Below are 25,913 nucleotides of genomic sequence, written 5' to 3'. Positions count from 1 at the left end.
CATTCCACTATATAACACTACTATATAAATCCATGGTCCACCCACAACTTGAATAGTGTGTGCAGTTCTGGTTGCCCCATCCCAAAAAGATACATTAGAAATGGAAAAAGTACAGAGAAGGGCAACAAAAATGATCAGGAGTATGGAACAGCGTCCATAAAAAGACTGGGACTGTTCAGCTGCGAAAAGAGATTTCATAGATTATTAGGGTTGGAAGGGACCTCAAGAGATCATCTAGTCCAACCCCCTGCTCCAAGCAGGACTAATCCCCAAATGGCCTCCTTAAGGATTGAACTCACAACCCTCGGTTTAGCAGGCTAATGCTCAAACCACTGAGCTATCCCTCCCTCCATGACAAGATGGCAGGAGGTCTTTAAAATCATGAATGGTGTATAGGAGTGAATAAGGAAGTATTATTCACATCACACAAGAGCCAGGGGAAATTAACAGGCAGAAGGTTTAAAACAAACAAAAGGAAGTATTACTTCACACAGTGTACAGTCAACCTGTGGATCTCATTGTCTGGAGATGTTGTGAAGGCTAAAAGTATAATTGGATCACAAAAAAATCAGATAAGTTCATGGAGGAGGGGTCCATCAATGGCTATTAGCCAACATGGTCAGAGATGCAATCCCATGCTCTGGGTGTCCCTAAGCTTCTGACTGCCAGATATTGGGACTGACGACAAGGAATGGATCACACAATAATTGTCCTGATCTGTTGAATTTCCTCTGAAGCATTTGGGCATTGCCACTGTCTGAAGACAGGATACTGGGCTAGATGGACCATTGGTCTGACCCAATATGGCTATTCTTATATTCACTGAACAAACTAAAATTATTTCCTGGTAATTACTGTTTTTTATTAATGCAATTCATAAAGCAAGCAATTTCAAGTACTTTATCCAAATCACCTTAAAGGCCCACAGTACAGGGTACATACCAATGGGGTTTTTAAATGTAAACCCTATACAAAGTGAATGATAATAGGATACAGAAAGTCTGGTCCACGTTCTGCCTAGGTCGAGATGAACTGAAGTGGATCCCCATGAACAAAGGATGTAATTTTCCTGAAAAAGAGAGCGAAACAAAGGAGACAAGTTTGTGTACGTGCCTTGTGGCATGTAGTAAGACCCTGATTTACAGACCATGTGTAAGAACCTATTGTGAATAAACTCAGTCTGTAGACAATAGCCTGTAAAACACCAGCCCTTTTCTGCCAGTTTTCATCCAAGAAACCAGAAGGATTTGAGACCCTTGCACAGAAACAGTGTTCTTAGACAGATGGAGCAAACATCCCTGGCCTAAGTAAACATTTGTTGTCTGAACCTTGGTTTGATGATACTCATGATTACGAGGAACATGGAATATTCTGCTGAGCTCAGTCAGGACTGTGGAAACTTGGTCCCTTCTGGCTATGTCTTCACTGAAAAAACAAGAAGTGAGTTCTTAACTTGGATTACAGTAGCAGTGGAGACCAGTGATGAGCTGCCAAAAATTTAGGAACCAGTTCCCTACTGGTTCTTCAGCAGCACGTTAGCGGTAGGTCCTTCAGTGATGCTGAAGACCTGCAGTGAGTGAAGGGCCTGCTGCAGGGAACCACCCGGTAAGTACAGGCCCCACGTGGCTATCCCCCCCACCCACATCCTACCCCTGACTGCCCCCCTCAGAACCCACAATCCATCAACCCCCCTGCTCCTTGTCCTCTGACCACCCCCTCCCGAGACCCCCCCCACTAACTGCCCTCCAGGACTTCACCCCCTATCCAACTCGCCCCGCTCCCTGTCCCCCGACTGCTACAACCCCATCCACCACCACCCCAACAGACCCCTGGGACTCTTACAGCTACCCCCCTGTTCCCTGTCCCCTAACTGCCTCCCCAGAACCTCCACCCCCTCCAACCACTCCCTGCCCCTTATCCAACCCCCCCCTCCCAGCCCTGGCCTGGCCCTCTTACCATGCTGCTCAGGGCAGTGTGTATGGATGTCGTGTGGCCTGCTGGAGCTCACAGCCCCACCCCCTTACCATGACGCTCAAAGCAGCAGGAGCTGCAAAGCTGCCCAGGAGCGGTCCAGAGTGCGGCAGCGCAGCACGCTGAGGCTCTGCAAGAGGGGGGAAGACGGGTGAGGGGCCAGGGGAGCCTCCCCAGCCGGGAGCTCAGGTGGGCCAGACAGGACGGTCCCGCAGGCTGGAGTTTGCCCACCCCTTTAATAACTGGTTCTAAACCGGCTTCTAAATTTAACAATCGGTATGCGCGAACCGGTGCAAACCAGCTCTAGCTCACCACTGGAGACACAGCAACTTATCTTTTTACTTGGGGTAACAGCTCTAGTTCAACCCCAGGCTCCCCTCTAGGCTTTAACTCAAGCTGCTAACCTGAATTAAAAGCAGAGATGCTATGTCTTCACTGCTATTTTAACGTGGGTCAGCTCAGAGTTAAGAACACACCTTGTTTTTCAGTGAAGACATATTCTTAGCATCAAGAGCAGAAGACCAGCAGTTTGTTGTTCAAGGGAGTGGTAGAAATCTTACTCTCATTTCCTAATTTAAAGACCACTTGTGAGTATCCATGATGGAGCAACTCATTCTATCTGCAGTCATATTCTCCATTCCTGCCTGGTACATGGTGACAAGGATTTTTTTGTGAGCCAAAGCCTACTTGCACAGCAGTAGGGCTTCCTGCCACATACAGCGCAGCCTGGTGCCTCCCTGCTTGTTTACACAGAACACAGTGATCAGATTGTCCATCTGAATTAGGATTACCTTTTGGGATATCAGAAATTGGATAAATCATATCATATCCCCTTAAATCAGCACTAGTCTGTACCTATAGCCAGCTAATCCTTGTGTTTATAATTTCAATTAATTACAAAAAAATGGCAATGCACAATACCAAAATAAGTAAGTAAATAAATAAAAGTAAGACTCAATATCTATACCACCAGGACAGTGGAACCCAAAATTTTCTTCTCATGCTCCCCCCCAGTAATGGAAAGTGTTCCCTTCCCCCTCCCCAGCCAGAAGCGGAGTTGTGGCTGGGCCATGGGCAGTGGCCGGTGGCCAAGAGAAGTGCTGGGGACAGGACCAGAGTGCATCTAGGGTCAGAGTGGGGCTGGGTTGTGCTCTTTTCCTGCCCCCCTGTGGGGGCTGGGCCGGGCCCTGCTGCACTCCCTCAAATGTTCCTCTGCCACCCCCCGGTGTGCCTCACAGGCTGGGGACCACTGCATTAGGTCTACTTAACCAAGAACATATGTAAATATGGCTAGTGGTGGGTTTTTTTTTGTTTTGTTTTTAATTTACAAAAAGATATCATAAATTTCATATTAAAATTTTAAATATCAGTGATGTAAATATTCTTTTTCCAATGAAGAGTGACCTTATCAACTGCAATAATTGGAGACTAATCCCATTACTTTCAGGACCTGGGAAAATCATGTGAAACATCATCCTGCAACATATCAATAAACAGACGCTTTCAGCGTAGAGAGACACAAGCAGGAATTAGATAACTGAGATCACATATAGACCATACTGTTGTTCTGAGACATATTATAGAACATATTAATGTTTTTAGAAGGTCTTTTTCTATAAGTCTATAATATATAACAAAACTATTATTGTATGTAAAGTAAATAAGGTTTTTAAAATGTTTAAGAAGGTTCATTTAAAATTAAATTAAAATGAAGAGCCCCTCAGACCGGTGGCCAGGATCCAGGCAGCGTGAGTGCCATAGGTTGCCTACCCCTGTTATAGAACAAAGTGTGGAGAGGCAAGCACCTCTTGTGATAGATTGTATAGATTTCCAGAAGGCTTAAGAAAACATGCATAGAGACAGTTGTAGAGGACTGCGGAAGACTGTGTCACGGCCTAGCTAGGGTGTCTCCACTTTCTCGGTGGCCTTGTGAAAAGCCCCTGCTTGCTAAATGGCTGGTCATTGTAGGACACGACATGCCAGTTATAACTTGCTTTTAACTGGTTGAAACCAGTTTGTATGGCCTTAGGCCAAAGGGCGGACATAGCCTGTGGGAAGTCCCTTTTTGCATATGTATGAGTTGCTTTTGTATTGTGTATACATAGCTGTATGCTCCCGGTCCGCCTTTGGACTACGACCCAGGCCGAGCTGAGCTTCGGTGCTGGGTTCCCCGCCTAAGTGACAGCAACGCCCAGGGTCCCCGTTGCAGATGTGTCACTTTACCTTCATTAAAGCCAAATAACTCACTGTGTGTGTGGGCCTCGTCCTTGCAGAGCACTCAGGCACGTAACAACAGTCTTTGGAGAATTATGGCATATTATTGAACACGAGCAAAAATAATTAGAATAATCAAAGATCTATATATGGGATGGGCAAATTATGGCCCAGGGGCTGCATCCAGCCCTTCAGACATTTTAATCCAGCCCTTGAGCTCTCACTGGGGAGCAGGGTCCAGGGCTTGCTCTGCTCCAGCCGTGCAGCAGGGTTGGGGGCTTTCCCTGCTCTGCACATGCTGTGGCTCCGCGTGGCTCCTGGAAGCAGTGGCATGTCCCCCCTTCGGCTCCTACACACAGGGGCAGCCAGGGGACTCCACATTCTGCCCCTGCCCCAAGTGCCATCTCCACAGCTCCCACTGGCTGGGAAATGCAGTCAATGGAAGGTGCAGAGGCAGTGCCTGTGGACTGGGCAGTGTGCAGAGCCGCCTGGCTACCCCTTTGCATAGGAGCCAGAGGGGGGACGTGCTGCTGCTTCCGGGAGCTGCCTGAAGCAAGCGCCACCCAGAGCCTGCAACCCTGACCCCTTCCTGTGCCCCAACCCCCTCCCGCCCTCTGAACCCCTCGGTCCCAGCCTGGAGCACTCTCCTGCACTCCTAACCCCTCATCCTCAGCCTCACTCCAGAGCCCGGAGCTGCACCTCTCTGCATCCCAACTCCCTGCCCCAGCCCAGAGTCCCCTTCCACACCCCAAACACCTCATTTCTGGCCCCAACCCCAGAACCACACCACCAGCCGGATCCCTCAACCCCCTTGCACATCCCAACCCTCAAGTTCATGAGCATTCATGGCCTGTCATACAATTTCCATACCCAGATGTGGCCTGAGGGCCAAAAAGTTTGCCCACCCTTGATCTATATGATAATGCTGAATGTGCAGCCAGAGATGGTGACAACATTGCTAATAGTTTTCAATGACAACCAGAGTAAGGCAAGGGTATAATATGTCTCCACTGTTGTTTGCACTGATCATTGAATATGTCATAAGGAAAGTAACCACAAAAGGCCACAAAGGAATTTTATGGACAAGTGATCAAGTGCAATCGAATGACACTGTCCTGCTTAGTTCAACACATCCCTTAATGGCGAAAATGACACAGCTTTTGCAGATAGAGCAAAACAAGTTGGTTTGTTCACCAACAATGGGAAGCCAAAATATAGGGATATCCATGTCCCACAGGTAAACATTAGAGTGGATGAAGAAACACCTGAAAAAGTAAGTCATTTTACCTGTCTATGCAGGGGGATGTGCAATGATAGTAACACCATGTTAGAAGTCAATCAAGAAATATCAAAAGGAGCAAACAATGTTCATAAACTTGAAAAGATTTGGAAAAGTAGCATGATTGGCACTGACACAGAAATATAATTTTTTAATATCAGCATCATGTCTGTCCTCAATTATGGAGCAGAGTCATGGAAATCTACAATAGAAATAGATAAAAAGATCAACTCATTCCAAAATAAATGCCTGTGGAAGTTCTTCAGAATCCACTGGAAAGAGTTTCTTGCAATATCAGAATAACAGATATATTTAGGACACACTGTAAGGATGCCATCAACATGACTTCCACAGCAAGTGACATGACACCACCTGGAAAAAGGAATAGAGGGCAACTTTGAAAAACATTACACAGTTCAGAAAAAGAAGTGAAGTCCATCAACATGACACTTAGAAGCCTGAATAGATCAGCACAAGACCAAAATAAATGGTGGCAGAAACTGGTGGATGCCTTATACACCTCGGGGTGTGTGGGAGGATAAAGAAAAAGAAAGAAGAAATATTCTCTTATTATTACTTGTAAATATAATTATCTATTCTTACACTTACATATACGGAAACTTGGATCAGACACAGGTCCGAGATTTTATTATAGGGCAATTATATTTCAGAAAAATTGGTAGAGAAATTTCAAAAAGGTATGTCATTTTTAATATGAATTTCATCTTCTGCTAAAGCTTTATTATTTTTTACCAGCTCACTAGTTAGTCAGAAAACTTTTGAGAAAATATTTTATGCAAATTCTTCCTCCTCATTGTTTTGACCAACTCCAACAATAATGCTTAGTACTTGTAAAAGCAATCTTCCAAACATTTCACAACCTTTACCTCATTCTCACAATACCCTTGAATATACTTACCACTATCCCCATTTTGTAGACTAAGAGACTATGGCATAGAAATTAAAGCCTCTAGCCTGCAAGTTGTGCCACATGGGCAGGGCCGGTGCAACCATTTAGGTGGAGATTTGGGGGCACCAAAAAGTGGCGCCCTCCAATTTTTTTTTAAATGGTTGAGCTGCCGCTGCTGCTGGGACAGAGAGGGAGTCTGAGCTGCTGGCGGCAGCCGGCAGCCCAGGGCCCCCCCGGGTCAGGGCCCCACCGCGGCAGCCGGCATCCCAGGACCCACCCTGGGTCAGGGCGCCGCCACGGCAGCCGGCAGCCCAGGGCCCCCCCTGGGTCAGGGCGCCGCCACGGCAGCCCAGAGGTTCGAGGTGCCTGTGGCACGCTGACCCAGTGGAATCCCTGAGCTGCAGGCAGAGGCTGAGAATCCCTCTCCCTCCCAGAGCAGGGGCTCCAGTCTATGCCATTTTTCTTGTGCCGGCAGCTGGGCAGAGCTGCGCAGCTCTGCTTAGGGCATGTGGCAGGAGCCCTGCGAGGGCAGCGCTTCTTCTGGAGGAAAGCGGGGGCTGCCCCTGGCTCAGCCTCCACGTCAGCCCCAGCGAGGGGCATGGAGAAGAAAAGAGCCTCAGCGGTGGTCTGGTGGAGCGGAGGAAGAAAGAGGACCCCGATGCTCATGCGTTGGGCAAGGTAAGCAAGTGCTTCCCCACAGCTTGGCCTCAGGTGCCTGTGCTCCTGCCCCTTGGTCCTTGGCTGGTCCCTGCTCCTGCTCCCCTTGTGCCTGGATGGCTGGAGAGAACAGCAGCCTGCAGAGCTGAGCTTGACCCCATCCCCAGTGCCCCCAGGCACCCCCCTGACCCCATCCCTCCACAGTCCCTCCTGAGCAGCCCTGATCCCCCCCAGCTCCGAGCCCAGCCTCTGAGCTGGAAACCCCCTGACCCCATCCTCCCCACAGCCCTGACCCCCAGCTGACAGATAGTGTCCCTAACACAGTTATTGCTCTTCACATCCTCTTGACTCTCTGTTTCTGTGGCCAGTGGTAAGTGAAGCTTCTCGAAGCTCAAGTTGATAAAAACATACATGCGAACATCAATGTTGCAACAAAGACTTGTTGGGCTATCTACCTTGTCACTAGAGCATGACGTCGCTCACAGCATTGACTTGGAGGAACTTGTTTCTAAATTTGCTAAACTTAAAGCACGGAAACATAAATTCTAAATTATAACATGTTACTCTGTGACAGTGTATTGTGTGTAATGTATATGATTGGGGGAGAGGGGGGAGCGCAAGATGGAAGTTTCGCCTAGGGCGCAAAATATCCTTGCACTGGCCCTGCACATGGGTAGACCTCAGTGCCAATTCGTTGTGGCTCTGTGTAGTTATACCTACATGGAACATTTTGAAGAATCTGAGCCTCAGATCACGTAGGGTGTGTGAAATGGGAATAGAATTCCACAGTTCCTGGCTCCCAGTTCTGTGCCGAGACCCTACTTCGTCACATTCACGTTAATTATTCTTTTCTTCCAACATAATCCCTTCCATAATTCCCTTCACTGGAACAGACATTATCAATCTATCTATTAAAGGCTATGGTTAGGTTGCACTTTGTTGAGGGAACAGCAGACAAACTACTGCCCATCTTGCACTCCTATGACAATGACCTGCATCATATAGTCCAGTGGCTCTCAACCTTTCCAGACTACAGTATCCCCTTCAATTCTGATTTGTCTTGTATACATCCAAGTTTCGTCTCACTTAAAAACTATTTGCTTACAAAATCAGACATAAAAATACAAAAGTGTCACAGCACACTATTACTGACAAATTGCTTATTTTCTCATTTTTACTGTATAAATTATAAAATAAATCAATTGGAATATAAATATTCTATTTACATTTCAGTGTATATTATATAGAGCAGTATAAACAAGTCATTCTCCATATGAAATCTTGATTTGCATTAATATATTTGTTATTTTTCTAAGGCAGAGTTAAATCTCCTTGGTTGGGATAATTTGGTACTTGTTTTGACCAACTAGAACAATACATTATATTTATACATATTTATTTAAACAATTATATAGCTTACCATACATTTATCCTGATTTTTAATTTTACATTTTTGTTAGAAAATGCTGAATGACATTTCTTATTTATGAGATGATTCATTTTTTGTCAAGTTGCATATGGATGGAAATAGGAATTCAATTAAAATTAATAAAAACTGTATTTTACAATTTATTACTTAAAACTAAAGTCAATTGTGTTGAATACATAAGAAAACTATCAGAACATGTTTTGCATTTATAACTAACAGATGTATTAAACCAGTGGTTCTCAAACTTTTATACTGGTGACCCCTTTCACACAGCAAGCCTATGAGTGGGAACCCCCACCCTTATAAAGTAAAAGCACTTTTTTTATATTTAACACTACTATAAACGCTGGAGGCAAAGCGGGGTTTGGGGAGGAGGCTGACAGCTCACAACCCCTCACATAATAACCTCATGACCCTAAGAAGTCATTACCACCAGTTTGAGAACCCCGGTATTAAACAGTGGAAGTATTATCTGTTGTTAGTGAATTGAACTGACTTTAGAAATAGTAAATCTCACCCTCTCACACCTATGTTTTATCCATAGACTGAAAGAGGAAAACAAGCTTTCCTGCTTTTTCAGCTCCTAATTGGTTTCTGAACTTTCACTGAGCTAGTCATGGAAGTGAGATAGTTGAAAAAACCAAAAAGAAGAAAATAGTCCCTCAGCACCTGTAAAAGAGGCTCTTGCTTTTCATGGATTACACAGGAAGCTGAGCCCTGAACTCAGATTGCAACAGTTTCACATTTAATTTTAAATAGGGTTTATTTTTAAAAAGAAATGTATTCGGTTTAATAAAATCTGCTTTAAAGTGAAAAATTGCCCGCCTCGTCCTACCTACCTCATACACGCCTCAGGCGCCTGACTTTGCGAACTTCCAGCCTCTGTTATCCTCAGAGCGCCCCCTGCCGACCTCGCACCTCGAGCTCCAACGACTGCCCCAGCCTCGCGCACCTCCGGTAAGGGGGAGGGCCCGCGAAAGTATGCGCATGCGTATTATAACTCCGCGGGTGGAGGATGGGCACGCTCCCGTCCCCACGCTGAGGATTTGTGTGCTGCCCACCGCCCCCTTGTGAGGCGTTGAAGCAAGAAAGAAACTACAGCTTCCGGCATGCAAGCGCTCTAGGCGGTAGCGGACTGGCCGCAGTGCATGCTGGGAGTTGTAGTTCCCTGTTCTGTATTGTCTCTCTTCTCGCTGATCGGGAACCCGACCGCCACCCCTGCCGGGTGAGTGACTGACAGCTCCCTGCAGCCAGTGGCCGAGGTGCTGGGTGGTGGAGACAGGTTCCCGTCGCCCCGGTGACCGATGGCGAGCTGGTGACTCGGTGAGAAGCTGGAATCCTGAGGGACGGAGGTGAGTGGGTCTGGGGGAGCCGTGCTCCCCCCAGACCAAACCGACTGTGCGCTACTGGCCCGGGACCCTACCCGGGACGGGGGGTGGAAGGAGTAAAGTGGGGGAGGGGAGAGACCTCAGGGGATGGGGGATAGCGTGCAGAAGTTAGACACCCCCCGCGCTGGGCGGTGTTGGGTGTGTGTGCCGGGGAGCGGTCCCGTTACAAGCTGGGCTTTGCAGGGGGGATGGGGAATGGTTTGTTGGACTCCGATTTTACTGCCTGCTTTCAAACGGTCCCAACTGACCCGGGTGCTGCTTTTCCCTCCCAGTCCCAGCGGCTCCACCCTCTAGGGAGGCAGAGGCTGCTTCGATAAGGAGTTAACGTGTAACACTGTTTCGAGAGTAGCGTGCAACTGTTGCTTGGCTGCGGGAGGGGGTACAGTAAACTGCTCCTGGCCCTCGAGGAGCACGTCCCCAACTATCCAGCAGCTACCTGACCCCACTCGCTGTTGTATCTGCCTGCCCTGTTAATGAATTTACTTCAGTACCCTTGTGAGGTGGGGAAACGCTATTATCTCCACTTTGCAGAGGCACAGAGAGGTCACTGCTGTGATTGATGCTCCTTTCTTTAGGAATGAGATTTATAAACCAAAGTCTGCACATTACTGATACTTGGCAATTGTGTAGCACTATTTGTGTTCAAAGTATTTTAAATCTACGAATCCTCCCTAGACCTCTGGGAAGTGAGTATGCATGATTCCATTTCTACAGATAGGGAAAATGAGGAAGAGAGGCTAAGTGACTTACCCAAGGGCACACAAGGAGTTGGTAGCAGTGGCAGGATACCAGTCCATCTGAAGATATAACTGGCTCTTTTCTTTCTCTTGCTAGTTTGCCTGCGCTCTTTTCCAATGTGAGTGCTGGTAGTGAGTTTTTAAACAGCAGTTTTTAAACTGTGGGGTTTGAGCCCAAAGTGGGTCGTGACCCCATTTAATGGGGTCATCAGGGCTGGCATTAGACTTAGTGGGGCCAGGGGCCAAAGCCACACTTCCTTGGGTTGCGGGGCTTAGAACTCCGTTTCAGCCCTGAGTGGCAGGGCTCAGAATAGATTACAGGCCCCCACCTGGGGCTGAAACCCCTGAGCTTTGACTTTGCCCCCTCCAACCCTGCCTGGGGTGGCAGGGCTCAGGCTTTGGTCCCTCCTCCTGGGATAATGTAGTAATCTTTGTTGTTAGTAGGGGGTCTCAGTGCAATGAAGTTTGAGAACCCCTGACCTAGGGTCTTAGGTAACTGACCTCTTTTAAAACTCATCCTTCTCATCACTGCTTCATTCATAGGTTTAGTTTTTCAGATAATTTTAAACTTTCATCTATAACACCAAAGCTTGAATGCTTTGACTCATCTTTCAGTGTCCTTCTTAAGTGTCCAGCACTCAAATCTAAACAGGAGAATTGACTGTAGGTAGCACTTTAGCAATTTAGTGAGCATATGTGGAGTTTTTATTTTGATAACACAGAAGTCTTTGGAATTCATTGAATACCTTTGCAAACTGCATCTTTCTTTTGATTTCTTCATTACATCTTCCATCTGGTGGTGTTAGACTCCCTACACTTATTTCACCTATCAACCATCAAGTAATAGATGTTGCCTGTCTTGTGCATCTCTGTCATAGGTGGGTGCTCAGCACCCACTGACAGCCCCTCCAATTAGCTCTCCCCCCCACCCCCGCGTCTCCTGTCCGCCAAGGATCAGCTGTTCAGTGGCGGGCTGGAGAGGAGGGGGAGGAGAGGGCGCAGGAAGAGGTGGAGCAGCGGCAGGGTGTGCTTGGGGGAGGGACGGGAAGAGGGGGGTGGAGTGGAGGTGGAAAGAGGTGAGGCAGGATGGGGTCTTGGAGGAAGAGGTGGAGTGGGGGTGGGGCCTGGGGCAGAGCAGGGGTTGAGCACCCCTGGGGAAATTAAAAAGTTAGTGCCTCTGGACTCTGTGTTTATTTATCATTATATTTTTTGTCTTCCTAATGTTGATCCTCACTCCATATCTCTTGCTGACATAGTTTGCAGCAATAAACATGTTCTGAAGTTCTTCCTTAGTCTCAGCTGGTTATACTCAGATCTCATTTGTTCAGGAGCCAAATTAACAATCAAAATTACCCAATGAACCCCAGCAGCATGAATTCATTGTTTCATTTACTCTCTCTGTATCAGGGGTGGTCAAAATATGGCCTGCTGGCTGGATTTGGCCCGTCTAACATTTCTCTCCGGCCTGCCATGACTAACATTTCTGCCCCGCCTCCTCTGTCCCCTGGCCATCTCCAAGTCTGGACTGCTAAAAGTCCTGTTGCTCCGTGCGCTGCCTCCACCCCCAGCAGTGTCCTCACAGCCAGAAACCAGCCAATGGGAGCTGCAGAATGGTGCTTGCAGGCATATGCAGCCCATGGAGACCCGCTGCACCTCTCCCCCCTCAAGGGGCGAGCAGAGACATGCCAGCAGCAGCCGGCCACTTCCGGGGGTGGCATGGGGCTATAGGAGGCAGGCAGCCTGCCTGAGCCCTGGTGTGCTGCCAGCTGGGAGCCACCTGTGGTAAGCATCTCCTGGCCCAAGCCTGCACCTCGGACCCCCTCCTGCACTCTAATCCCCTACCCCAGCCCGAAGCTCCCTGCTGCACCAAACTCCCTTTCACCCTCTCCTGCACCCAAACACTCTGCACCAGCCTGGAGTTCCCTCCTCCACCCAAACTCTCTCCCAGACCCTGCACCCCCTCCATTAATATAGTAGAAATGTGCGGCCTGTGACGACTTACCAAAATTCATGGAGTGGCTCCCCTGTGAAAATTATTGCCCACCCCTGACTATATAATATTTTCACAGCAAAAAGACCAACTAAGTATTATTATTTTATTAACTATAATTGGTTAATAACATAGTAAAAGCATCCTGTCTGGCTAATAACTTAGATTCATTAATAATGAAATCACACAGTGGTTTAATATATGCTGCAAAGATCTGCAGGAGACACATTAAAGAGCCACTTGCAGCTCCTGAGCCTCAGTCTGAGTATCACTGGTCTAAGCAATGCAAACTAGGTCATTGATGTATCTTATATTATTGATGTCTATGTCATTGATCTGTATGTCCTGGTTGGGTGTCTTCTAAACTTTCCCTCATTATAACATCTACATATGTTAAATAACTGCAGAGATAGAATGCAACCTTGTGTAACCCTTCTGCCCCTCTGAGTTGACAGCAACAAGGGCCAGGTTCAGTATCCAGGGGTTCCATTTCAATAACACAAGGCATAACCGGCTCGAGCCCCCACCCAGTGACCTGGGACACTTACATACCATACCCTCCTGGGCTCCTCTAGGAGGCCCATACTTCCCTCTCGCAAGCACGGAGTCTGAGTGTGTAGCGAAATCTTTTTAATAAAGAAGGAATTAATGCGCATCCATTTGGAGAAGCACCACAAACAGAGTTAACACAAACCATAACCACCCCCAAGTACATTTTGGCAATGTCTTTCCCCCTTAGGGTCTTAAGTCCAATCACTCAAAGTCAACAACCCAAAGTCTCTGGTCAATGCCACCCCAGAATCAAAGAGTCTATTTGTAGAAGTCCCGTCCCCCCAGCCTGGGTGAAAGGGGCACCTTACGTGGTGCCAGGGCCAACTGCCTGCCTCTTCGTGGTTCTGCTTCCACTTCTCCCCACGAACTGCTCCGCCCTTACCAGTGCCGCCTCCACTCTGCTCCTCCGGTGTCCTCACAAACTGCTCGCGACTCACCAACAGGCTGCCTCGTGAGCTGCTCCACGTTTTCCCTGCAAACTGCTCGGCTCCGCTTGCTCTGTGGGCTGCTCCACATGCCCATCAGCTACTCCGCTCTGCAGCCGCTCCACTCCACCACGCTGTCCTGTCTGGCTGCTCCAGAACGTCCCCCATAACTGCTCCACTCGCCAGCTGCTCTGTTCTCGCGCAGTATAGCTTCAGCTCCCCCACTAGTTAGCACAGTACTCAGTGCTCCCAGCTCAGATAGTTTCAGCGCTTTTGTGATTTCAGCTCTTAGTGATCTCAGCAACATAGTAGGGGAGCCCACTGGTAGATGCACCATTAGCCCAAGTGAGTTAGCTCAGCAACCTGTATCTAGAGTCTTAAGGCGAATAAAAAATCAACTCTGACATCCACAGTGGAGAGAGGACGGGGGTGCAACTGGTGCTTCTTAGCTCCACAAGGAGCCTGCACCACCAGGCACAAATACCTATCCCCAATCTCTCTCTTATTCACAGGGTTTTGGAACCCATGTCCCCTTGTCTAGCAAGTACCACCCAACTGAGGTTGAGTCATTTCTGTCACAAAAGCAGCCCACAGCTCGGCAGTCTGGGATGGGGCAGGCGTGCCTATGCAAATATTTGAGATTTTGCATTTCAGACATTCTTTCCACACTTCCCATAATTCACCACCAGATGTCAGGGTACAGCTCATCCTGACTCTGCTTACACTTGGTATACACCTTTCTCAATGCTGCCATATTCTGATAGTACATAGTTCATTCAGGTTGCTGCTTTCTATCTCCAGTATAGGCTTTTTATTAATTTTGTTTCTTGAAAGTCAGTATTCTTCAAGAATATGTATCATCAACCTTTTGTATTGGATTTTATCAAATGGCTTCTCAGAATCTACAGAGCACATATACATTTCCTTTTGCGCTTTGATCACACACTCAGATAAGGTCCTCAGGGAAAGATTGCCTTCCTCATGCCTGCTCTTGAGGAGAAACCTAACTAACTTCTACTAATTCTTGAGGTATACCTGCACCACTTAACTATATTTTGGCAAAGCAATTCCTTCTGATACAGATATAAGCAGTGTGTTTTGCTAATCATGAGATATTAGTGAACATTCTTACTTAAAAATACTATCTCAATCCAGTTCCCAATGAAGCACTGTTCACAAAACAAAAAATGCCTCTGTTAGTGGCACCATTGTTGTCATTCTCAGAAAAGAGGCCAAAGATTTAATAAGTGTGGAAACTAAAGGAATTCTCTCTCCTGCAAATTGTCCCTACAGAATAGAATTGGTATATTGGCAGTGCAGTGTGGAAAAGCTGCTGTCTTTGCTGTACCAGTATCTTTCACAAGAACCAAGTTAAAGCATGCAAATTTAGAGCAAGAATACATATATATATACACACACACACTCACACCTGCCAAGCACTCTGTTGATGCCCAATCAAATAATTTTTGCTGAGGGTCTACTGGTGTTTTTCCTATCACCGTTTCTTTCAGTTGTGTCATTTGGCTGTAAATATCGCACACTTCAGCACTGACCAAAAAAATTTTGATTTTTGAGAGCTCTGTGGAGGCATACTTTGGGAAAGGAGTGCTGCCTGTTTCTCAACAGAGGCAGTTCTGCATTGATGTACTTTAGAGTCCTGTCCAGTTCTTGGATAGAAAAAGTTGTCTATAACCTGGAGTAGGGGAGGAAAATACCAACCTTGGAACACTTTATCTCAACAGTTTCCCCTCTCCTCTTCTCTTCCCCCTACAGACAGACAATCAGTTGTAAGGTTGCATGGGTAACAGACTTTCAAGATGAACTTAATACTCAGCACTATAGACCTAATTTTCACATACTCCCTCCTGGGCCACTGGAGCTATTTCTTAAATTAAATTTCTGAATATATCTCCTGTTTCTATTTGCTCTTTTTTTAATTGTCATTAGTTAACAGGAGCAGATGCATGAAATAAGTCAAGTACACCTCTGCCTCAATATAACGCTGTCCTTGGGAGCCAAAAAATCTTACCACTTTATAGGTGAAACCATGTTATATTGAACTTGCTTTGAGCCACCGGAGTGCGCAGCCCCCTCTCCCCCCGAATCACTGCTTTACCGCATTATATCCAAATTAGTGTTATATCGGGTGGCGTTATATCGAGGTAGCGGTGTACATGCATGATTTCCCCCTCTCCTCTCCACCCCCCGTTAGAGTGTTTGAGAAATGGCAGGAAAGCTACATTGGAAATGTAGACAGCTGGAAAACTACAGTGAAAATGCAAAAATAGCTGTGTGAGGAAATGTAATGTTTGTAGGAGACAGGTACAGCCCAAGGACAATTGCAACCCAGATTCTGTCTCTTTTTGTGCTCTGTTGTGCCTTGAATCTCATAGCAGGTTGATAACAAATGTAAACAAGAATGTATGCTGTCAGAGAACTTGCAAATTTTACTTCTGATTCAAAAATTCTACCACTTTCTGTATACCATTTTGTAGTTCAGCAACAAGGACAATGTGGTTTATGAGACAAATTCTTGCTTGGTTACACTGGTATAAACTAAATTCAGTGGATTTACACTGCTGCAGCGATTCTCAAACTGTGGGTCGGGACCCCAAAGTGGGTCACAATTCATTTCAATGGGGTTTCCAGGGCTGGCTTAGACTTGCTAGGGCCAAGGGCCGAAGCCCGAGCCCCACCACCCGAGGCTGAAGCCTGAGGATTTCAGCCCCGCGTGTTGGGACTCAGGTTACAGGCTCTCCGACTGGGGTTGAAGCCCTTGGGTTTCAGCTTTGCCGCTCCCCGCCTCCCCCCCCCCCACATCCACATGGGGCAGTGGTCTCGGGTGGGCTCAGGCTTCGGTCCCCCCCTCCTGATGTTGTGTAGTAATTTTTATTGTCAGAAGAGGTTTGCGAGGCAATGAAGTCTGAGAACCCCTGCACTACTGTAACAGCTGCATTTAGCCCATATGTACACAAGGAAATGTTTCTTTCTGTAAGGTGATACAAAGTTTTCAAGGTAATAAAACACCATATGCAGTTTCATTTACTGAGCTGAAAAAAATATTCCAATGTCAATACAATTTGTGAAACCTTTTATCAAATTACGGTAGTAACTTTTTATTGTTACTAACCCTTAACAGGGATGCAGAAATGTCATAAAATTATACTTTTTTGCATGGGATCATATTACCATTTATGTTTTCCAAAGGGTATTTAATTAATGGGCCTGTTTTGCTCTTAACATGCATGCATAATACCCACTAGCATTTTTGAAAATGTGAGGCAATCTCCTCTGCAGGTATCTTGGTGTTCAGTGAGTGGTTATTTTGATAGCAACCATGTCATCCTACTTAATGATGTCATTAGAACCCTATGACAAAATTTAATTTAAAAAATAATTTAAAATATAATTTAATTAAAAAATTCAGTAACATTCTGCAATCGCTTTTGTACGTACTCTAAATGAATTAAACACTGTTTTAGTTCCAAATAAATAAAACAGAGTGCACTAACTTAGAAGTTATTACAGTACAGTAATATAATGGAGATAATTGGATGTACATTAATATTTTAGGAAACTCAAGAGTGGGGCCTAATGGAAGTAGTATATTCCTTTTCTTAAGGTACAGAACTGGGTGTAAGGCTACGTCTACACTGCGGGATAATATCGAATTAGCTATAATCGGTCTAATAAAACTGATATTATTAAGTCGACTGTGAGTGTCCACACTAGGCATGTTAATTCGATAGTCTCTGAGGACTTCGCTATCCCAAGTCCTCAGCGTCTCTGACACTATTGTATTCTTGGCGGAGCGCCCAATGCTGTAGCTTAAAACACAGTGTCTGGTGTGTGGTTCACGGAACAGCTCATCAGTCTCTTGCCCCCCACCCGTGAAAGAAAAGTAAAGAATCATTCCTTGAGTACTTAAAATGTCCCTGTGTGTACTGAATGCTGCGTGGACGCGATGCTGCAGCACTGAAAGCAGTATCTACTCCTCTCCCCTCCTGTTGCAGATCGTTTCAGTAGGACTACGACCGTCGTCAGCAACGATGTGTAATTGTGATATTTACAGTCTCACCACTGGTTCTTCACAGTAGAATAGGACAGATGGACTGAGTGCCCTGGCTGAAAATTTTTGAAACCAAATTGGGATTGACTCACTTGGGACTGAGTCAATCCCTCCCTCTATGGTTATAAAAATGAGCTCATCTTGCAATAGGGTCAAGTGTAATTAAGACAGCAGTTTAGTATCAGCAACAGTGCTCCATGTCAGTATTCTCAGGTTGCCCTGCAACATACCGACTATGTATGCACCGTTGCTTCCCACCTTCAAACCCTTCCTGGGCTAACCGTGGCAGTGTGCCCCCCCATTGTGTGCCATGATGTATGATAAGAATGCAGTGCACAAGAATCAACGAGAACTAATGTTTAGTGAGATAACATTGAGGGGGCAGGCAGCCTCTGGCTATGACCGTGCCATGACGTTCAATATGAATCTTCTCTACAGCAGGAGAGGAGAGTGGGGCTGCATGAAGTTCAGCCCCGTTTACTACCATGAAAACAGTTACCAGCCGTGCTTTACTTACTAGGGAAAATTGGGAGTCATTTCCGCATTTTACCACGAGCGCCCCCAGCCAGCCCAGCCTCAGGATGCACTCCTGCTGACCATCTACCACCTGGAGGAGGGAGCGATGAGAGCGAATATCTGCTCTTCACTGCTGCAGCATGCGTCTACGCAGCTTCAGTACATTCACAGGGTGACATTTAAGTTACTCCAGGAGATGATTTTTTTACTCTTTCTTCATTACGGGGTGGGGGGAGTGGGAATGAGGACTGATGGATGTGCCTGATACATTGCGCAGCACTGTGTTAGCTCAGACATTGGCGCTCCGCCAAGATGCCAAATAGTTGTATCAGAGCTGCTGTGGAGAGTGGGATAGCCTGGAGTCCTCAGTACCCACTCCCTTCCCTCCATGAAGCTATTCCATTATCTTGGCTTCCCGTTTAACGCTTGTCAGCGCAGCGCTGTGTTAATCCTGGAGTTATATTTTTCAATAGCTTTGGCATTTCCTTTCTGTAACGGGAGCCTGATTTATTTTTCTCCCCATACAGCGATCAGATCTAGTATCTCCCGTATGGTCCATGCTGGAGCTATTTTTGCATTTGAGACTGCATCACCACCCGTGATGATCAGAGCTCGACGCTGGGAAAGCAGGAAATGTAATTCAAAAGTTAGCGGGGCTTTTCCTGTTTACATGCCCGCTGCATCCGAGTTCAGATTGCGGACCAGAGCGGTCAGTGGTGCACTGTGGGATACCTCTCGGAGGCCAATAATGTCGATTTCCGTCCACACTAACCGTAATCTGAGTTGTTAATATCGAATTTAGCGCTACTCCTCTCGTCGGGGTGGAGTACAGAAATCGATTTAAAGAGCCCTTTATAGCGATATAAATGACAACATCGTGTGAACGGGTACAGCCTTAAATCGATTTATCGGCCATTAAACCGATTTAAAGGCGTAGTGTAGACCTGGCCTAAGATAGCCTGGATTCTGTTTTCTGCCACTGATTCCTAACAAAAGTGGTGTGAGATTAATTAATGTTTGTAGAGCAGTTCTTAACCCTTGGATGGAAGGCATTATGTAAGTTCAAAGTATTAGGCTTTGTCTACACTGCCAATTGAATGACTAAACTTTTGTCATTCGCAAGTGCTTAAAAAAGCCCCTCCTAAAGACAAAAGTTTTGCCTGGGCAAGTAGCAGTGTAAAGTCGGCCGTAGTGCTTACAGTAGGGGATGGAAGTATTTTGTTGGCACTGCCTGACTTTTAGAAACACGTCTGTGTCACTGAAGCTGTGTAGTGTAGATAAAGCCTTAGTGTTTGTTTAAGCTAAATTCTTTTCTTGATTCCTAGAGAGACTATCATGGCAGCTAGATAATTACTATATTAACACATTACTTACAGAAACCACTCTGCACTGACAAATTACAACTGGTATCTACAGAGATGATAAAAAACAATGTTGACCGTTTGGCCTGGTCTACATGGGGGGGGGGGGCAGAAATCGATCTAAGTTACGCAACTTCAGCTATGTGCATAACGTAGCTGAAGTCGACGTATTTAGATCTACTCACCACAGTGTCTTCACTATGGTGAGTCAACTGCTGCTGCTCCCCCGTCGACTCTGCCTGTGCCTGTCACTGAGCTAGAGTACAGGAGTCGACGGGAGAGCGCTCGGCATCGATTTATCGCATCTAGTCTAGATGCGATAAATCGATCCCCGCTGGATCAGTCGCTGCCCACTGATCCGGTTGGTAATGAAGACATACCCTTAGTCAAAAGAAATCAATTAAAAAAAAAATAAAGCTAAATTGATATTTTACATGGTGGTTTGAAGCCAGTCATATTTTGGGTCTGGAAGTCCTCTAAAGGGAGCACATCCTAGAGTTGAGTCTTCAACTGAGAGTCTTTTTTCAATTCAGGATAATTCATTTCCAAGTACCAGTCGCAAGAAGGTGAAAAGCAATCTCTGACTATTTAAATATTTCTTTCATTATTAGAGTAGTGAAATAACTAATATACTTTAAAAGCTAGGCCTGAGATGCCAATGAATGTTTTTTGTTTTGTAAAGCATTTAAAGTTTCAGATGTTGCAAGCACAAATGTCACTCTTGGCAAAAGAATGTGAACATGTATTTAAATATTGCTATCCATGTTCAAAGTGCTTTACCAATTTTTGTCTAAGTACATGCCAGGAGGTCAAATTATGACTGGAGTGTGAATTGTAACTTTGAAATTCTTGATTCTTTGTTTTTTAATGATCAACCATAAAAACAATATTTACAAAGGTCATCTATGGCCATTTCAATGTGGATGCATCTGATCTCGGAAGCTAGTGAGCGTTGGGTACTTAGCAGTACTTAAGGTTAAAAAATATCCATTAATTTTGTGTGCTCGATTTGAGACATCTAGGACCTGATTTTTTTAGGGTACGTAGTTATATAGCACTTTATATGTTCAAAGCACAGCTCCCTTTGACTTCAGTTGCAGTTGTATGTGTTCTGCATGCCTGGAAATCACACACCAGGGCAGGACTGATAAATTGATTTAAAAAAATCAGAATATTCTAATTAATAAAGTATTTTTTTAAAAAAAAAGCCTATTTGAAATTATGACAACTTCTTTTAAGACCTAAACTTGCTAAAATCTATGAAAATCATTTAAACAAAAAATAAAATCAATCAATATGTGTTTGCTGCTAAAATTTTAAAGAAAATCAAACCACTGAAGTGGAGCAGTCTCTAGCTAAGTACCTGGAACCATAGTTTGTTGAAGTGCTAAACCAACATTTGACAGCAGTAGCCTTTTCTGCAGGTAGAAAGAGAATTTTTTTTTTTTAATTTCACTTTATTCAGTTGAGAAACCTATTGGGAGTTGAAAAATTAGGAAAAGCCTTTTTTCTCTTCCAGTCTCTGAATAAAAGTTAGGGTGTCAGGGGATAAGATCTATCTCTTCTAAAAACTTGAAGGACGTGGTGGCCAGAAACAATCAATTCAGTTCACTAACTAGAGATAACGTCCTGTGTTTAATACATCTGTTAGTTTAAAATGCACAAGTTTTGATATTTTTCCTTTAGGTATGCAGCACATTTAAGATCATATTATTTAACTAATAAAAACAGTTTTAAAATGTTCTCTGTGCATTTTTAGTTGAGTTCCAGTTTCCACCCAAAAGAATTTTGACATAAATCACGAGTAAAAAAATAATCCTCCAGTAAACAGAAAATGGTGAATGACATTTCTTAACTTACCTTTTTGCATTTTTTTTATTATCTGAAATCTAAATTAAGCTATAATAGGTTAAATAAATGTGTATCAATATAGTGTATCTTCCTGCAAAAACAGTATCAAACTTATAAAGGCTATATTTAGCTGCAAACCAAAATGTTTGGTTATACCAAGCAGTGATAATGAATGTTTCTTTAGTGAACTAAATAAAAAGTAAATATGCAAAGCAAGATTAAAATTGATGATTTAAACCAAAGTTAAAATCAGTGATTTCAATCAATGCACTCTGCCCCAGGGTCCAAGTCAGATACCCGGAAAATGAGAACACAATTTGTGACCACCTGTGAACATGTTCGTTTAAGTGACTTGCCTAGCATCAAATAGGAATCTTGTAGCAAAGGCCAGGATAGAATCCAATTTTCCAGGGCAACATTCAACTGCTTTAACTGTGAGACTGTCCTTCATACCTCAGTCCCCTTACTCATTAACCATACACCTTTCAGCTTCAACAGATAAAGCAGGGGTGCTATGCACAACGGCCTCATTTACTACACAACCCTAGTTTATCCTTGGAAAAGGTCCATCTCGTGCTTTTGAATGTGGCAGGGATCCTGTGGGAAAAAATATTAAGTGAAGATATAATTAAAGACTATATCATAATGCATATGTAAAAGGGGGCCAAAGTAAGGTTGCGTGATCAACTTTAATTCTGGCATTTCCTGACTTCTGAGTGCTTAACTTTTCAACCTTACTTTTTTTGTATACTTTCCTAAGTTTTTAAAAAAAAGCAGATGGAAAAAATAGAAATCTTATTGTTTGGCATTATATTGACATGCAAATTGTTCTTTTGCAGTGTTGAAATCTTGAGTTCCATCGCACAGACCTCTTTCACTTGAGTTAAAAGAGTAGTAGGTTATCATGTTCTATATGGACCAGCACTACAGGGGAATGGGATACTCTGTCATTGTGTCAGGAGTAAGGACCCGCAGCCAACCTGTTTACCTGCCAGTTTAACCCTTAGGTAATCTGATGAGCACACCTGGACCCATACTGAGCCTCCTGATAGGTCAAACTGGCTGAGTGGATCAGCAGACCTGCTCTTAAAACCAGCAGCAAGAGAGTACTTGATACTCCAGTCATTCACTTGTTGCTGCATTAGCTCCTGTTCCAGTCCTGCATTGTACCATACCAGTCCTGGTCCTTCTGTCGATCAGCTCTGCTCCTGCCTTGGGCCCAAGCACTGCCTCACTCTAGGTAACTTGGTTCCGGTTGGCTCTGATTCCTGACCTTTGACTTTGGCTGTGACTCTTGGCTCAGATTCCTGATTTCTGTCTCCTGCTCAAGCTACTAGGCACAGCTGCCCACATTTCAGTCCCTAATTGTAGATTTCACAGATGCTTGCTGACAGCAGAGGAATGGGGAGACTCAGGAGTCTAGCATTCTAATCCAAGTTTTGGAGGGGAGTGTGCCCTAGTTTGCACAAACTCTTTTGCCCATTCCACCCTGAGCTTGGCCCCTTTTGAAAAACTAGCTCATTATCCTCCTTCAAATTCCTCCTTAATGCTCCTCTGCATGATGACTACAAAAAGGTTGACAATGGTTAGGCTACTGGTGTGCTGAGACCACTAACTGTCATGCTGGCCAATATTGTTTCCTTGTACTCTCCCATCAATCTGGCTGTATCCTTCTGTTCTCTTTTCTCATATGAAGATTGTAAGCTCAAAGATTGTTCTGGTTGTACAGTACCTAGCATAATAGTGTCCCAGTCTACTATTGGGGCTCCTAAGCACTATGATAATACAAATAATAATGATAATAAAATAACTGAACTCTGTGGGATAGTATCAAAATTTAGTTAAATTTTAAAATAAATTTTTGACCTATGAGATAATAAAATCAATTATTTCGAGCTCGTCTCATGAGGTTACCTTTTCTTCTTTAACAATTGTTAGGGAGGGCTTCCGCTACCAGATGCATTAATATTTTTGTAGCAGGACTCCACACTGGCAGTTGTGGAGGGTTTACATTTTTTGCAAGTTGTAGTCTAAACTAAAACATGGATGTCACAATAACTCTCTGAAAATTATTTTTTTACAGTGTTGAATTTGATTGGCTATTTGTATATTACAAATAGATTTATGTGATTATTCTTATAGAGTAATTTTGATTTTTTTTATTTCCTTCTGTGCTCTTGAATTTACAGTTTGGGTAATTATAGTTGAAGAATGCAAAAGAAGTGCATTATGTAAATCTATACATTGCTTTTTAGGTTTAAAAGCAATAATTAAAAATTCATTGAATTACATTGAAAATACCAGCTGATTATTTGCATTGCTTTGAAGATATATAAACATTTGAACTGATGCATCAGTGGCATTTCAAAAGCCAGATAAGTAAACAGTACTTACTGAGATACTATTACTCACAGTAGATCTACAGACATGTTAATTGGAAAAAATATTCAATTAGTCCACTGTATATGTAGGGCTAATTGCTTTATTCTAAACAGTTGCAGTGGGAAAATGTTCTGTGTGATGCTGCTTCTGCAGTGTGAAAGGAAGCCTTGCTCAAAAATATAACACAAGGTGAAATAACCAAATATGAATGCAATAAAAATGTTTATCATCCCCATCGCCTACTGTTCTTGTCTTTTTGGCCACCCCAGTCTATGGTTATCACTGAGGTCTTTCTGCGTCGTGCTTCATTACTAGGCTGAGAGGACATAAGGAGGCCTGCATTTTATAGGCTGTTAGCGACTTGCCTGCAGTCCAGGTATACCGAAGGGGTGGAACTTTTTGCCTCCATTCATGCACGTCTAATGCATGTTTACATTATGTGGTGGTCTGCCCTTTTCTTCCTACTTCTTGTACATCTTTAAAGGCATACCTTACACTTCCTTTTAATTTGGTGTATATCTGGATGGACAAATTACTGGCTTCCTTCTACCCCATAAACGCTTGCTTCTTTCTTTGGGTGAATGCTCCCCAAGGCTTGGACAAAGTTTTTGTCTATGTAAGTTTTTATACCATAGCAACACCGTAATATCTGAATATGTTAAAGGTGGGGAAAAATAAGCGTTTTTTTGTTTGTTTGTTTGTTTTTAATGGTTGCATTAAAAAAATGCCTCTGCCCAGAGTACCGAAGCTGGAGAAATCTGCCAACCAGTACCCACAGGGGTGGCACTCGCCCTCTGTGGCTCTAGCCCCTCACCTGGCTATTTAAGGGCACCAATGCTCTGGATCCCACCCCCCAGTTTCTTCTCACTGCCCGTGGCTAGAGTTGGAGCATTGTGAGTGGTGATTTACCTCACACTTCCACATTCTCAGTCTTATTAGATTTCATTGTATATATTTTAGTTTAGTAGTACCCCTTGTTTAGTTTTTGGCATTTAATTAGGTTAGATGTCCTCACCATTTGTTTAACCATTGTGTGCCATGTGGGGAGGTTATCTCCAATAGTGCCCCCCGCCCCATATGGTGGTGGTTGTGCTGGGAGAAGGGCACATTAAAGAAAAAAGTTCCATCAGTAAAACATTCAGAAAGAGAGCACTAGTGGCAAGAGACATGTATTTAAAGCCACATCTTTTGGAACAGGCCATGAGGCCTGCTTTGGCTCTGGGGACCTCCACTGATCAACCAGTTCCACAGTCGTCTTCGAGCTGACATGAGATGTTGTTCCAGTTTGAAGTCTGATGATTCCCCTACGAGGAAAGGGGATCATTCTCCTTCCTCTGGTCCTCTAAATAAAAGGACCTCTGAGATGAACCAAGATCACTCCAGAGATCAGAGAGGTTCTTCGTCATTGTCTAACAGGAGTGCTGATCAACACCTTGATTCCTCTGGTACATGGGATGGAGCTGGGCCATCTAATCACTGCCTTGTATCATGTTGGCTATAACACCTGCAAGGAGAGGATGCCAGCTACAGGTCTTAATGGCAGAACCTGCATACACACAGTTTTTCAAGGACAAAGTGGATCTATGGCCACATCCAAAGTTTTTATTGAATGTGGTTTCATGGTTTCATCTTAACTAAATGATTGATTTACCAGTGTTCTTTCCTAAACCAGTGCAGATGAACAATCAGTATTGATTGTGAGGTGATGCTTGATGTTTTACCTGGAAAGAATTAGGCTCTTTTGGGTCAGGTGGTCTCTGCAAGAATGATTTTCAGGCGGATAACTTCATTATATCAGCATATGAAATAGCTCAGACAATGCCTCCACAGAGATTATGAGCTCATTCAATGAGAGCCCAAGTGACAGTGATAACATTCCTCAGTGATGTTTTAGTATTAGACATTTTCAGGGCTGCCACCTGGTCTTCTGTACATACTTTTTACCAGGCACTGTTCGATTACCACTATGTCTAGGTTAGATGCCAACTTTTTAGGAAGGGAGTCCTGCAGTCATTGTTTAAATAGACTTTGAGTCCCACCTCCTATGGTACTGCTCATGGGTGTCCTAAGTGGAATACCAGTCTGTAACCACATAAAGAAGAAAAGACAGTAACTTACCTGTTCTGTAATTGTTCTTCAAAATGTGAATACATGCTTGTATTCCATGACCCACTCTCCATCT

The 25,913-nt window shown here is 44.5% G+C and overlaps 1 protein-coding gene and 1 long non-coding RNA gene across 4 annotated transcripts in view; one reads left to right on the top strand and one right to left on the bottom strand.

Annotated features, from left to right (window-relative positions):
• The window catches only part of LOC142046904 (uncharacterized), a 202,906-nt gene extending 193,374 nt beyond the window's left edge, over nt 1–9,532 (bottom strand). The window contains exons 1-2 of one of the 2 annotated variants that reach the window (XR_012655989.1): nt 9,300–9,532; nt 5,589–5,836 (exon numbers count right to left, since the gene is read on the bottom strand). This is a non-coding gene — a long non-coding RNA (uncharacterized LOC142046904). Of the gene's footprint in view, nt 1–5,588; nt 5,837–9,299 lie in introns of those variants that run through there. The other variant, XR_012655990.1, reaches the window with a different exon arrangement.
• Nucleotides 9,533–9,630: 98 nt separating this feature from the next.
• RGS12 (regulator of G protein signaling 12) overlaps nt 9,631–25,913 on the top strand; it is a 168,153-nt gene continuing 151,870 nt past the window's right edge. For both annotated transcript variants that reach the window (XM_032788633.2, XM_032788634.2), the window contains exon 1: nt 9,631–9,812. The gene's annotated coding sequence lies outside the window, so the exon portion shown is untranslated. The remainder of the gene's footprint in view (nt 9,813–25,913) is intronic.

The sequence above is a fragment of the Chelonoidis abingdonii genome, chromosome 5 (assembly GCF_003597395.2).
Source record: "Chelonoidis abingdonii isolate Lonesome George chromosome 5, CheloAbing_2.0, whole genome shotgun sequence".
Classification (NCBI taxonomy): Eukaryota; Metazoa; Chordata; order Testudines; family Testudinidae; genus Chelonoidis; species Chelonoidis abingdonii.
This window is presented reverse-complemented; position numbering and strand designations above follow the sequence as displayed.